Source organism: Coregonus clupeaformis, unplaced genomic scaffold (genome assembly GCF_020615455.1).
Source record: "Coregonus clupeaformis isolate EN_2021a unplaced genomic scaffold, ASM2061545v1 scaf6292, whole genome shotgun sequence".
Taxonomy (NCBI): Eukaryota; Metazoa; Chordata; class Actinopteri; order Salmoniformes; family Salmonidae; genus Coregonus; species Coregonus clupeaformis.
Genome location: NW_025539746.1, coordinates 2,497 through 11,599, shown reverse-complemented (window position 1 = coordinate 11,599; position 9,103 = coordinate 2,497). Strand labels below are relative to the sequence as shown.

Here is a 9,103-nt window from a genome sequence, read left to right as displayed (position 1 = left end):
GAAAACGTTCAAAACGTTTTGTAACGTTAGGCATGCTGAATGTACTCCAGGCAAACTCTCAGAGCAGACTGGTTGAAGCTCTGCCACACCCACTTCAATTGCGATTAGGCTTTTAATGTGATTAAGCCCTGCCCACTTCCAATTTTGGTCCCCTCTTCGAATCAAATCCCGAGTGCCTGCCACATCCGTTTTGATTGGCTCTTGGTCAGAAATGCTTTGCCCCTTAATTGGACATCCATTTTATTGGTTCGTTGGTCAAGTGGATAGTGCTGGGTCATTCATATGCTAATGATGTATAGGGCTAAACCACGCTTGTCAATTCTTGGTCACCTAATCTGAGCTCCGCCCACATCCATTTTGATTGGCACCTTGGTAGGGGATGGGCAGGTTGTATACTGGGCCATGTTCAGTGGCAAACACATTGTTGAACATTGCCATACAAATGCCATGACTAGAGCTTACGTGATTCCTTATTCTACATGTTTAAGAGGCATGTTTGTTCGATTATAGCAGTAATTCTATCTGAATGTTGCTAAACGTTGTCTTGCTGAACATGCCCCTGGTTTGTATAAGGACGTTTTGTTTGAAATCTTTACCTGGTTGTAACTGAGAGTTGGTTGTAATGTAGTTATATGGACGTGTTCTCAACCAGTTTTTTTTTACAATGAGATAATGATGCATGGGTCACTTACTGTACTAGTTAGAACCAATAGCATTCAAATTCTGATTCTTATTCTAATTCTAAAAGTTAGCCCTTATGTGACATGTCACTCAGTACCGTCATGTCTATGGTGAAAGAGATGGTTTCTATGGTGATAGCGATTTTTGCTAATATTGTTTGTTTATTTCAGAACTTCGGTGCCGAAGCCCCCCACGAGGCCCCAGGCTGAGCGGTCAGGCCAAGATGGCCAAGGTCGAAAGAACGCCAGAGAGGCCGTGGAGTCCAGAAAGGGACAGAGAGGCCAAGGCAGTGGCGAAAAAAACCAAGCCACCAAGTAGTTGGTGTGTTGACGCTGCCTCCACCTCTTCTATCTCCAGCAACCAGTTACAGTGAGGTATTGATCACCACTTCCAAAATACTTGGATTTATTGATAGAATTCTTAAAGGATATATGGTGGAAGGATCAACTAATGGCTCGACTCTCCTCTTTCTTTAGGTGTCCTGCCAGCTATCAAGAACACTAAAGTGACGAAGGTGGAGACAACAGGTGGGTGTTGGTGACACAGTGGTTATTCAATAGAATTGTTGCCATGGTTACTATCTTGTTCAGCGGTAATTCTGATTCTCTTCTCTTTCAGTGCCACCAGGCCCCATGACACCTGAGGATGAGGTGAGATTGAACTCCTCTCCATCTGTTGATGACCCCCTTACCCCAGAGACCCCAGAGAGTGATGTCACCTCCGATGCCACTTCTCTGGCGGACACACCCTGTGAGATGACACCTGAGAACGTAGAGGAGGCGTCTTCTCTAGAGGACTTCCTGAAGTCTCACCCGTGAGTTCTGCTCTGAACCGTGTTATGTGCAGTAGAAAAAATTGAATCTAGTTGCCAGTCTACTAACCAATGATTCCTGGTGTTTGTTTGTGTAACGATCCCTGCAGTCTGAGTCGGTTTCTGTCTGGGTATTAGTTTTTCTGCTCGGGATCTCCAGTTTCCAGGGAGTTCTGAAACGGCTCCCTGCCTGGTTGCCGGAACGTTGCTGGGCGGGAGCTCTCTTGATTTCCGCACCTGCATCCCATCAGCAATCTGCACACCTGGTCCTGATCATCACCCTTCTTAGGCTCTGTCTAACATCCATTCCCTGCCGGATCGTTCAGCCATGAACAGTATGTTTGTCCGTGTATCAACCTTGGAACTTCAGCGTTAGTTTTGTTGTTTTGCACCTTTTTGACTTGCTGTATACTTACCTCCGTTTTGTTCTATCTGCAGTCACTCACCCGGAACCTTCACCCAACCTCTGCCTGATGGTCGGCGGCTGCCGAGCCATTACTGGACCTACCACTGCACCCTCAACAACCCATCCACGCCACCGCTCTGTTCCCTGGATTATTCAGCCTCACTCGTGGATCTATTAAATAAACACTCACCTTTGTTTCAATTTACCTTGTCCTGGTCTGCTTCTGGGTTCTGGCTTAGTAAACCGTGACAGAACGATCCGGCCAGTAATGAACCCAGCGGACCTGGACTCTGTTCGCCATGCCATTGCCCATCAGGAGAAGTGATTGGGCCATCACAGCACGGAGCTTTTGCCAGGAGATCACTCGTTGGCAGTTCGGAACCTTTCTACCGGTCTGAGGAGGTCCAGAACCAGCGCAAGTTTCCGGTGAGGATCCACTACCGGTTTCCCCATCTCGCCTGCCGCTTCTGGAGCTGTGTCCTTCCGTGAGCCCAAGGTTCCGACGCCGGATAAATATGAGGGGGAGCTGGGAAGAATGCCGTTCTTTCCTTATGCAGTGTGGGTTAGTGTTCGATCTACAGCCCTACTCTTTGCCGCAACAAGGCTAGGGATAGCCTTTGTGATTGAGTTGCTGCGTGGTCGGCGCTGGAGTGGGCTTCAGCCGTTTGGGAACGACAAGACCCCTGCATGGCTTCATACCAGGGGTTCACGGCCGAGATGAGAAGCTCTTCGACCATTCCGTCCGAGGAGGGGGCACACTAGGCGCCTGTTTCGCTTCACCAAGGAACTCGTAGCGTGGCCGACTTCGTGATCGAGTTCAAGACGTTGGCTGTGGAGAGTGGGTGGAATGAAGTCTCTGCAAGCGGCCTTTTACCGGGGTCTGTCGGAGCAGCTCAAGGATGAGTTGATCTCCTATCCGGACCTAGTGACCTGGAGCAGCTTGGTAGCCTTGTCTATTCGGGTGGATAATCGAGTCCGAGGAGCGAAGGAGGGAGAAGCAATGGGTTCCGTCCAATCGATCAGCTTCTCAGGTTCCAGTCGGGTCGGGGATTGGACCAGAATACGTCGATCATCGAAGTCCACCACACAGGATTAGTGGAGAGGTCCTGTCTCCCGATTCTGAACCAATGCAAGTAGGGCGGCACGGGTTAACCAAGGAGGAACGCCAACTCAGACGTAGGACTAACTGTTGCCTCTACTGTGGTGGTTCGGGACATTACCTCGCCACCTGTTCCCGGCGGTCGTCAAACTGCGCGGCTCGCTAAAAGTTGGGAGGACTTTTAGCGAGCCAGTTTCGACTTCTCTCAATACCTCTGTCAGACCCGTTTCCGCTACCCTTATGAACAGGAATCAGAGCTTAGCGATTAACGCTTTTATCGATTCAGGTGCCGGTGGAAGCTTTCTTGATGCGAGTTGGTGGAACAGCTGGGGCTTTCCAAGGAGCAATTGCCGGAAGCCATTAAGCGACCACTCTGAACGGCGTAGTCTGGCACGTATCGCGATGAGGGACTGAACCGGTTAAGATGCTGTTGTCGGGGGAATCATTCGGAGATGATTTCATTCTTCATTCTGCCGTCTTCCCATGTTCCTCTGGTCCTTGAGATACCCCTGCTGAAGGAACACAATCCCACGTTCGATTGGGTGACGGGCAAGAGTAACAGTTGGAGCTTGATTGTCATGCTAACTGTACTCAAGACTGCCTGTCCCCATTCGGTTCCCAGTCAGGTGATTGAGGCTAAACCCCCAGATTTGTCCCTGGTTCCCGAGACATATCACGATTTGGGAAGTAGGTTCAGTAAGCAGAAGGCTCTGTCACTCCCTCCCCCCACCCGACCATATGATTGTGCCATCAACCTGTTCCCTGGAGCTGTCTCCCCCAAGGGAAGGTTATACAGTATCTCCACGACCTGAACGTGAGGCTTTGGAGACCTACATCAAGGAGTCCCTAGCTGCTGGTCTCGTTCGTCCCTCGTCATCACCCCCTGGGGGCGGGATTCTTCTTTGTGGGTAAGAAGGATGCTCTTCACCGTGTATTGATTATCGGGGGTTGAATGACATCACGGTCAAGAACAAGTATCCCCTGCCCTTGATGAGTTCTGCCTTCGACTCGTACAGGGTGCTACGGTGTTCACCAAGCTAGACCTACGCAATGCGTATCACATGGTCCGGATCAGAGAGGGGGACGAGTGGTTGGGACGGGGTTTCAATACACCGATGGGTCACTTTAGTATCAGGTGATGCCGTTTGGACTGACCAATGCTCAGCGGTATTCCAGAGTATGGTGAACGAACGTCCTGAGAGATATGATCGGTCTCTTTGTGTTTGTTTACCTGGATGACATTCTGATCTTCTCGAAGGAACCTTCCGACCACGTCCAGCATGTCCGGCGGGTTCTGCAGCGATTGTTGGAGAATCGCCTGTTCGTGAAGGGCCGAGAAGTCGCCGAGTTTCACGCCCACACGACATCCTTTCTCGGGTACATCATCTCCAGGGGAGAGATTAGGATGGACCAGGAGAAGGTTAGAGCGGTTCTGGAATGGGCCCAGCCGTACGAGGATTGCAGCTCCAGAGATTTTGGGGTTTGCGAATTTCTACCGCAGATTCATCCGGGATTACAGCCGTGTGGCCGCTCCGTTAACTGCCTTGACTTCCAGTGTCAGGACCTTCCAAGTGGAATCCGGAGGCGGATCGAGCGTTTCTGGATTTGAAGAGGCGATTCACCAACGCACCGATTCTCTCTCAGCCGGACACGGCCCGTCTGTTCGTCGTTGAAGTGGGCCGCGTCTGATGTGGGAGTTGACGCCATCCTGTCAGCGATGCTCCACGGACAGTAAACTCCATCCCTGCCTCGCCTACTTCTCTCGTCACCTTTCGCCTGGAGAGGAATTACGGTGTGGGTAACCGGGAGCTTCTCGCGGTGAAACTTGCCTTGGAGGAGTGGCGCCACTGGTTGGAGGGGCGGAGCAACCGTTTATTGTCTGGACTGACCACAAGAATCTTGCTTCGTGCAATCGGCTAGACGTCTCAACTCCCGTCAGGCCAGGTGGGCGTTGTTTTTCGGACGATTCAATTTTTTCCCTGACGTTCCGACCTGGATCTAAGAACGGACAAGGCGGGCTGCTTCTTGTCCCGGATGTTCTCTAAGACGGAGGAGAGTGGGTCCAAGACCGAGACAATTCTCCCCCGGAACTGCGTCGTGGGAGCTGTTAGGTGGAAGATTGAGGAGAGGTGATGGCGGCCCTTCGGACGCAGCCCGGTCCCGGTAACGGTCCACCCGGTCGGTTGTTTGTGCCTGAGTCGGTTCGTCCTGCTGTCCTCAAATGGTCCCACGCCAGCAAGATGGCTTGTCACCCTGGCGTGGCTCGGACGATGGCGTTTTCTTCGCAGACGTTTTTGGTGGCCTGCTGGCCGAGGATACTTTCGGGGGTTATGTTGCTGCCTGTCCAGTGTGTGCGCAGAATAAGAGTACCAATCGGCCCAGCTCTGGACTACTTCACCCCCTTCCTATTCCCCGGCGACCATGGTGGCATCTGGCCCTGGACTTTGTCACTGGGTTGCCCGTTTCTGGAAACACGGTCGTTCTGACTATCGTGGACAGATTCAGCAAGTTCGCCCACTTTGTGCCTATTGCCAAGCTTCCCTCTCTGCCTCGAGCGTCCGAGATCCTGGTTAGGGGAGGTTTTCAGGGTCCACGGTTTGCCCAGTGATATCGTTTCCCGACCGTGGCCCTCAGTTTACCTCTGCTGTCTGGAAGTCCTTCTGTTTGGCCATTGGAGCTACAGTCAGCCTCACATCTGGTTTCACCCCCAATCCAAATGGTCAGGCGGAGAGAGCCAACCAGAAGATGGAATCCACGCCTACGCTGCCTTGTCTCCTCCAACCCCACCTCCTGGGTCTCTCTAGTTGCCTTGGGTTGAGTATGCCCACTCTCTCCTCTACATCTGCCACTGGGATGTCTCCTTTCCAGTGCCTGTGGTGGCTACCAACCTCCCTTGTTCCCTTCTCAGGAGAAGGAGCTCTCAGTGCCCTCTGTTCCAGGCCCATATTCGTCGTTGCCACCGGACCTGGCATCGGGCCAGAAAGGCACTCCTTAGGAAGTTTCGGACCGGTATCAGCTCCAGGCGAATCGTCGCCGGTCCCCGCTCCCACCTATACCATCGGAGATAGGGTCTGGTTGGCACACACGGGATCTTCCTTCCTACGGACTGAGTCTAGGAAGTTGTTACCGAAGTTCATTGGTCCGTTTGTGGTGGAGAAGGTGATCAATCCGGTGGCAGTTCGACTCAAACTACCAAGGACGCTCAGAGTCCATCCCACCTTTCATGTCTCCTGCCTCAAGCCTGTTCTCCCTCAGTCCTCTGTTGCCCCTCCTCCGCCTCCTCCTCCTCCTCCTCGGATGATCGGAGGTGGTCCTGCCTGCACGGTGCGACGATCATGGATTCCAGACGGCGGGGCCGGGGTTTCCAGTATCTCCGGTGGACTGGGAGGTATGGTCCTGAGGAGAGGAGTTGGGATTCCGCGGCGACAGATCCTAGATGCTGACCTCATTCGTGACTTCACCGCCTCCATCCTGGCGCTCCGGGAGTCCGCCCGGTGGCGTTCGGCCGGAGGGGGTACTGTAACGATCCCTGCAGTCTGAGTCGGTTTCTGTCTGGGTATTAGTTTTTCTGCTCGGGATCTCAGTTTCCCGAGGGTTCTGGAACGCTCCTGCCTGGTTGCCGGGCAACGTTGCTAAGTGGGCGGGAGCTCTCTTGATTTCCGCTTACCTGCATCCCATCAGCAATCTGCACACCTGGTCCTGATCATCACCCTTCTTAGGCTCTGTCCTAACATCCATTCCCTGCCGGATCGTTAGCCATGAACAGGTATGTTTGTCCGTGTATCCAGCCTTGGAACTTCTAGCGTTAGTTTTGTTGTTTTGCACCTTTTTTGACTTGCTGTATACTTACCTCCGTTTTGTTCTATCTGCAGTCACTCACCCGGAACCTTCACCCAACCTCTGCCTGATGGTCGGCGGCTGCCGAGCCATTACTGGACCTACCACTGCACCCTCAACAACCCATCCACGCCACCCGCTCTGTTCCCTGGATTATTCAGCCTCACTCGTGGATCTATTAAATAAACACTCACCTTTGTTTCAATTTACCTTGTCCTGGTCTGCTTCTGGGTTCTGGCTTAGTAAACCGTGACAGTTTGTTTTCCAGTCAGAGAAAGCGCATCAGGAAGTTCCTCAAACAAATGGTAAGTCCCCCATTTTTTCTTCTTTACCCAATTTCTACTTCTTTACCGACTAATCATGCTAACAACAACAAAAACGTGTAACTTAAAGACTAAGAGGAAATGCTGTCATTTAAAAATGGTTGTTTTCCGTATTTCTTTCTAAGAATGTGACCATAGAGGACCTGGAGGACATGTCCTATGCGTTCCTCCTGCCAGCGATAGCTCTGCTCAGGATCTCCAGTCCAGAATCATCCAACTGCTCCTTCCGGGGTTCAGGGGTGCTGAAGATTGTCTCGGAGACGTTCCACCGGCGGAGCTCTGAGCCAAAGGGGAGGCTCAGGGGCGGGAAGCCCCCCACGCCCAATTCTGAGACAGACAAGGAGCTTCAGGCTACAGCAGACATGGTTGTGAGTAATATCCTGAGGAATGCCCAGGAGGACCTCTTCTCCTCTGGTATGAATGACCTGGAGATCACCCATCCAGGCATCGCTCTGACCGATGAGAGGCTCTCCAGCTGCTCTGGGTCATCACAGGGATCGAGCCGGTCCAACATGCCAGAGCTGGTAGAGTGTGTGGATGCTCAGCCACTATCTCTGGAACATCCAGGTGTGTCCTGCTCCAACAGAAGCTCTGGGTCCTCACAGGGATCGAGACGGTTTGACCTCTGTCATCAGGCAGTGGGAGAGATGGAGAGGTTTATCTCCAGAGAGACACACCCCCACTCCAGTGTCAGTGTGAGAGAAACTTCTGGGCCAGTGAGGAGGGGCCAAGAGAAGGGATGTCCATAGAAGCCCTCAGTGAGGGGTCCCTCAATGTCTTTGCCCTGTTCAGGGAGAGGGCAGGGAGATTTGGCAGACCAGCACATGGGACATGGAGCAGACCCAGCCTCCCGAGCACCCCCCACATCCAGCGAGAGGATTTGTGGGACAGCGACTCCAGCTTGTCTCATGGGGTTGGGGAGGAGGAGAGGGGCAGCTCCCTGATCCGACCCCCCAGGCCTCCACCTCACTCTCTGATCAAGACAAGAGGGCACTAGGTTAGTTATTATGTAGTCTTGTCTCCTTTTGCTCCCTTGTTATTATTGTTATTGCCATTTTACAATGTGACCAAGATGTTTTGGGGTGGGGGGTGCTGTCCATGGGGGGGAGGGGGAGAGTATTTTTCTCCGCTCTACTGACAAGTCATTTTCTCCGCTCATACAGGAGTCATAGTAAGGCCTAGTTCACTAATTTTTGTGAAGAAAATCATCTATAAAAAATAATAATGATATATCTATATATCCATTTTAAATAAATGTTGATTTGACTAGGAGGACGTCTGCCGGGATCCTGACCGCCTGGTTGGAAAGAGGCTGAACAGGACCTGCAACGACAATTACAGGGCCAGTGTCATCGTCCAGAAAGGTCCATTTATAACCTGTTTTACCAATGATGACCAGTATTAACCCTGTTATAACCAGTGTAATAACCAGTGTATTATCATTATAGTAAATGTGCTAGATACTGCATAGTGCCATACATGGATGTGGCTTTGAATCAGTTCAGAGTATTTGTAGTGTTTTCTTAGGATTGGATTCTGGTGCCAGGGACAGGTTCCCTTACACTCCCGTGTCCTTCTTCGTCAGAGGAAGAAGAGGAGTTAGTCACGAGTGTCATGGACTGTCTTACACTCAGAGCCCTCCACCTCAACCAAGGCAGCACGGGCAGCTCCTGCACAGACCCTGGAGTTCAACCCCTGTCTGGATGAAGATGAGGTGGTCCCCAGCACCTTCCCATGGGTGCGGGATTCCTGACGACCACTCAGGCAGCATGGGCAGCTCCTGCCCAGAACCTTGGAAGAAGAGGATCGGGGGAGCTGATGTCTCTGAGGTGAGTACCAGCTCCCTGACCCCCACTGGAGGCCAGGCAGGGCCTCCTGGGGAAAGATTCCCTCTCTCCTTCCGGGTGAGATCCTCATCGAGAGGACATCTCCTTTCGCCAGCACTC

The 9,103-nt window shown here is 52.2% G+C and overlaps 1 long non-coding RNA gene across 1 annotated transcript; it reads left to right on the top strand.

The window, feature by feature from the left end:
• Positions 1-1,431: 1,431 nt before the first annotated feature.
• On the top strand, positions 1,432-7,502 carry LOC121563463. Its single transcript, XR_005999883.2, has 3 exons — positions 1,432-1,495; positions 7,103-7,139; positions 7,283-7,502. It is a non-coding gene; the product is annotated as an uncharacterized LOC121563463 (long non-coding RNA).
• The last annotated feature ends 1,601 nt before the right edge of the window (positions 7,503-9,103 follow it).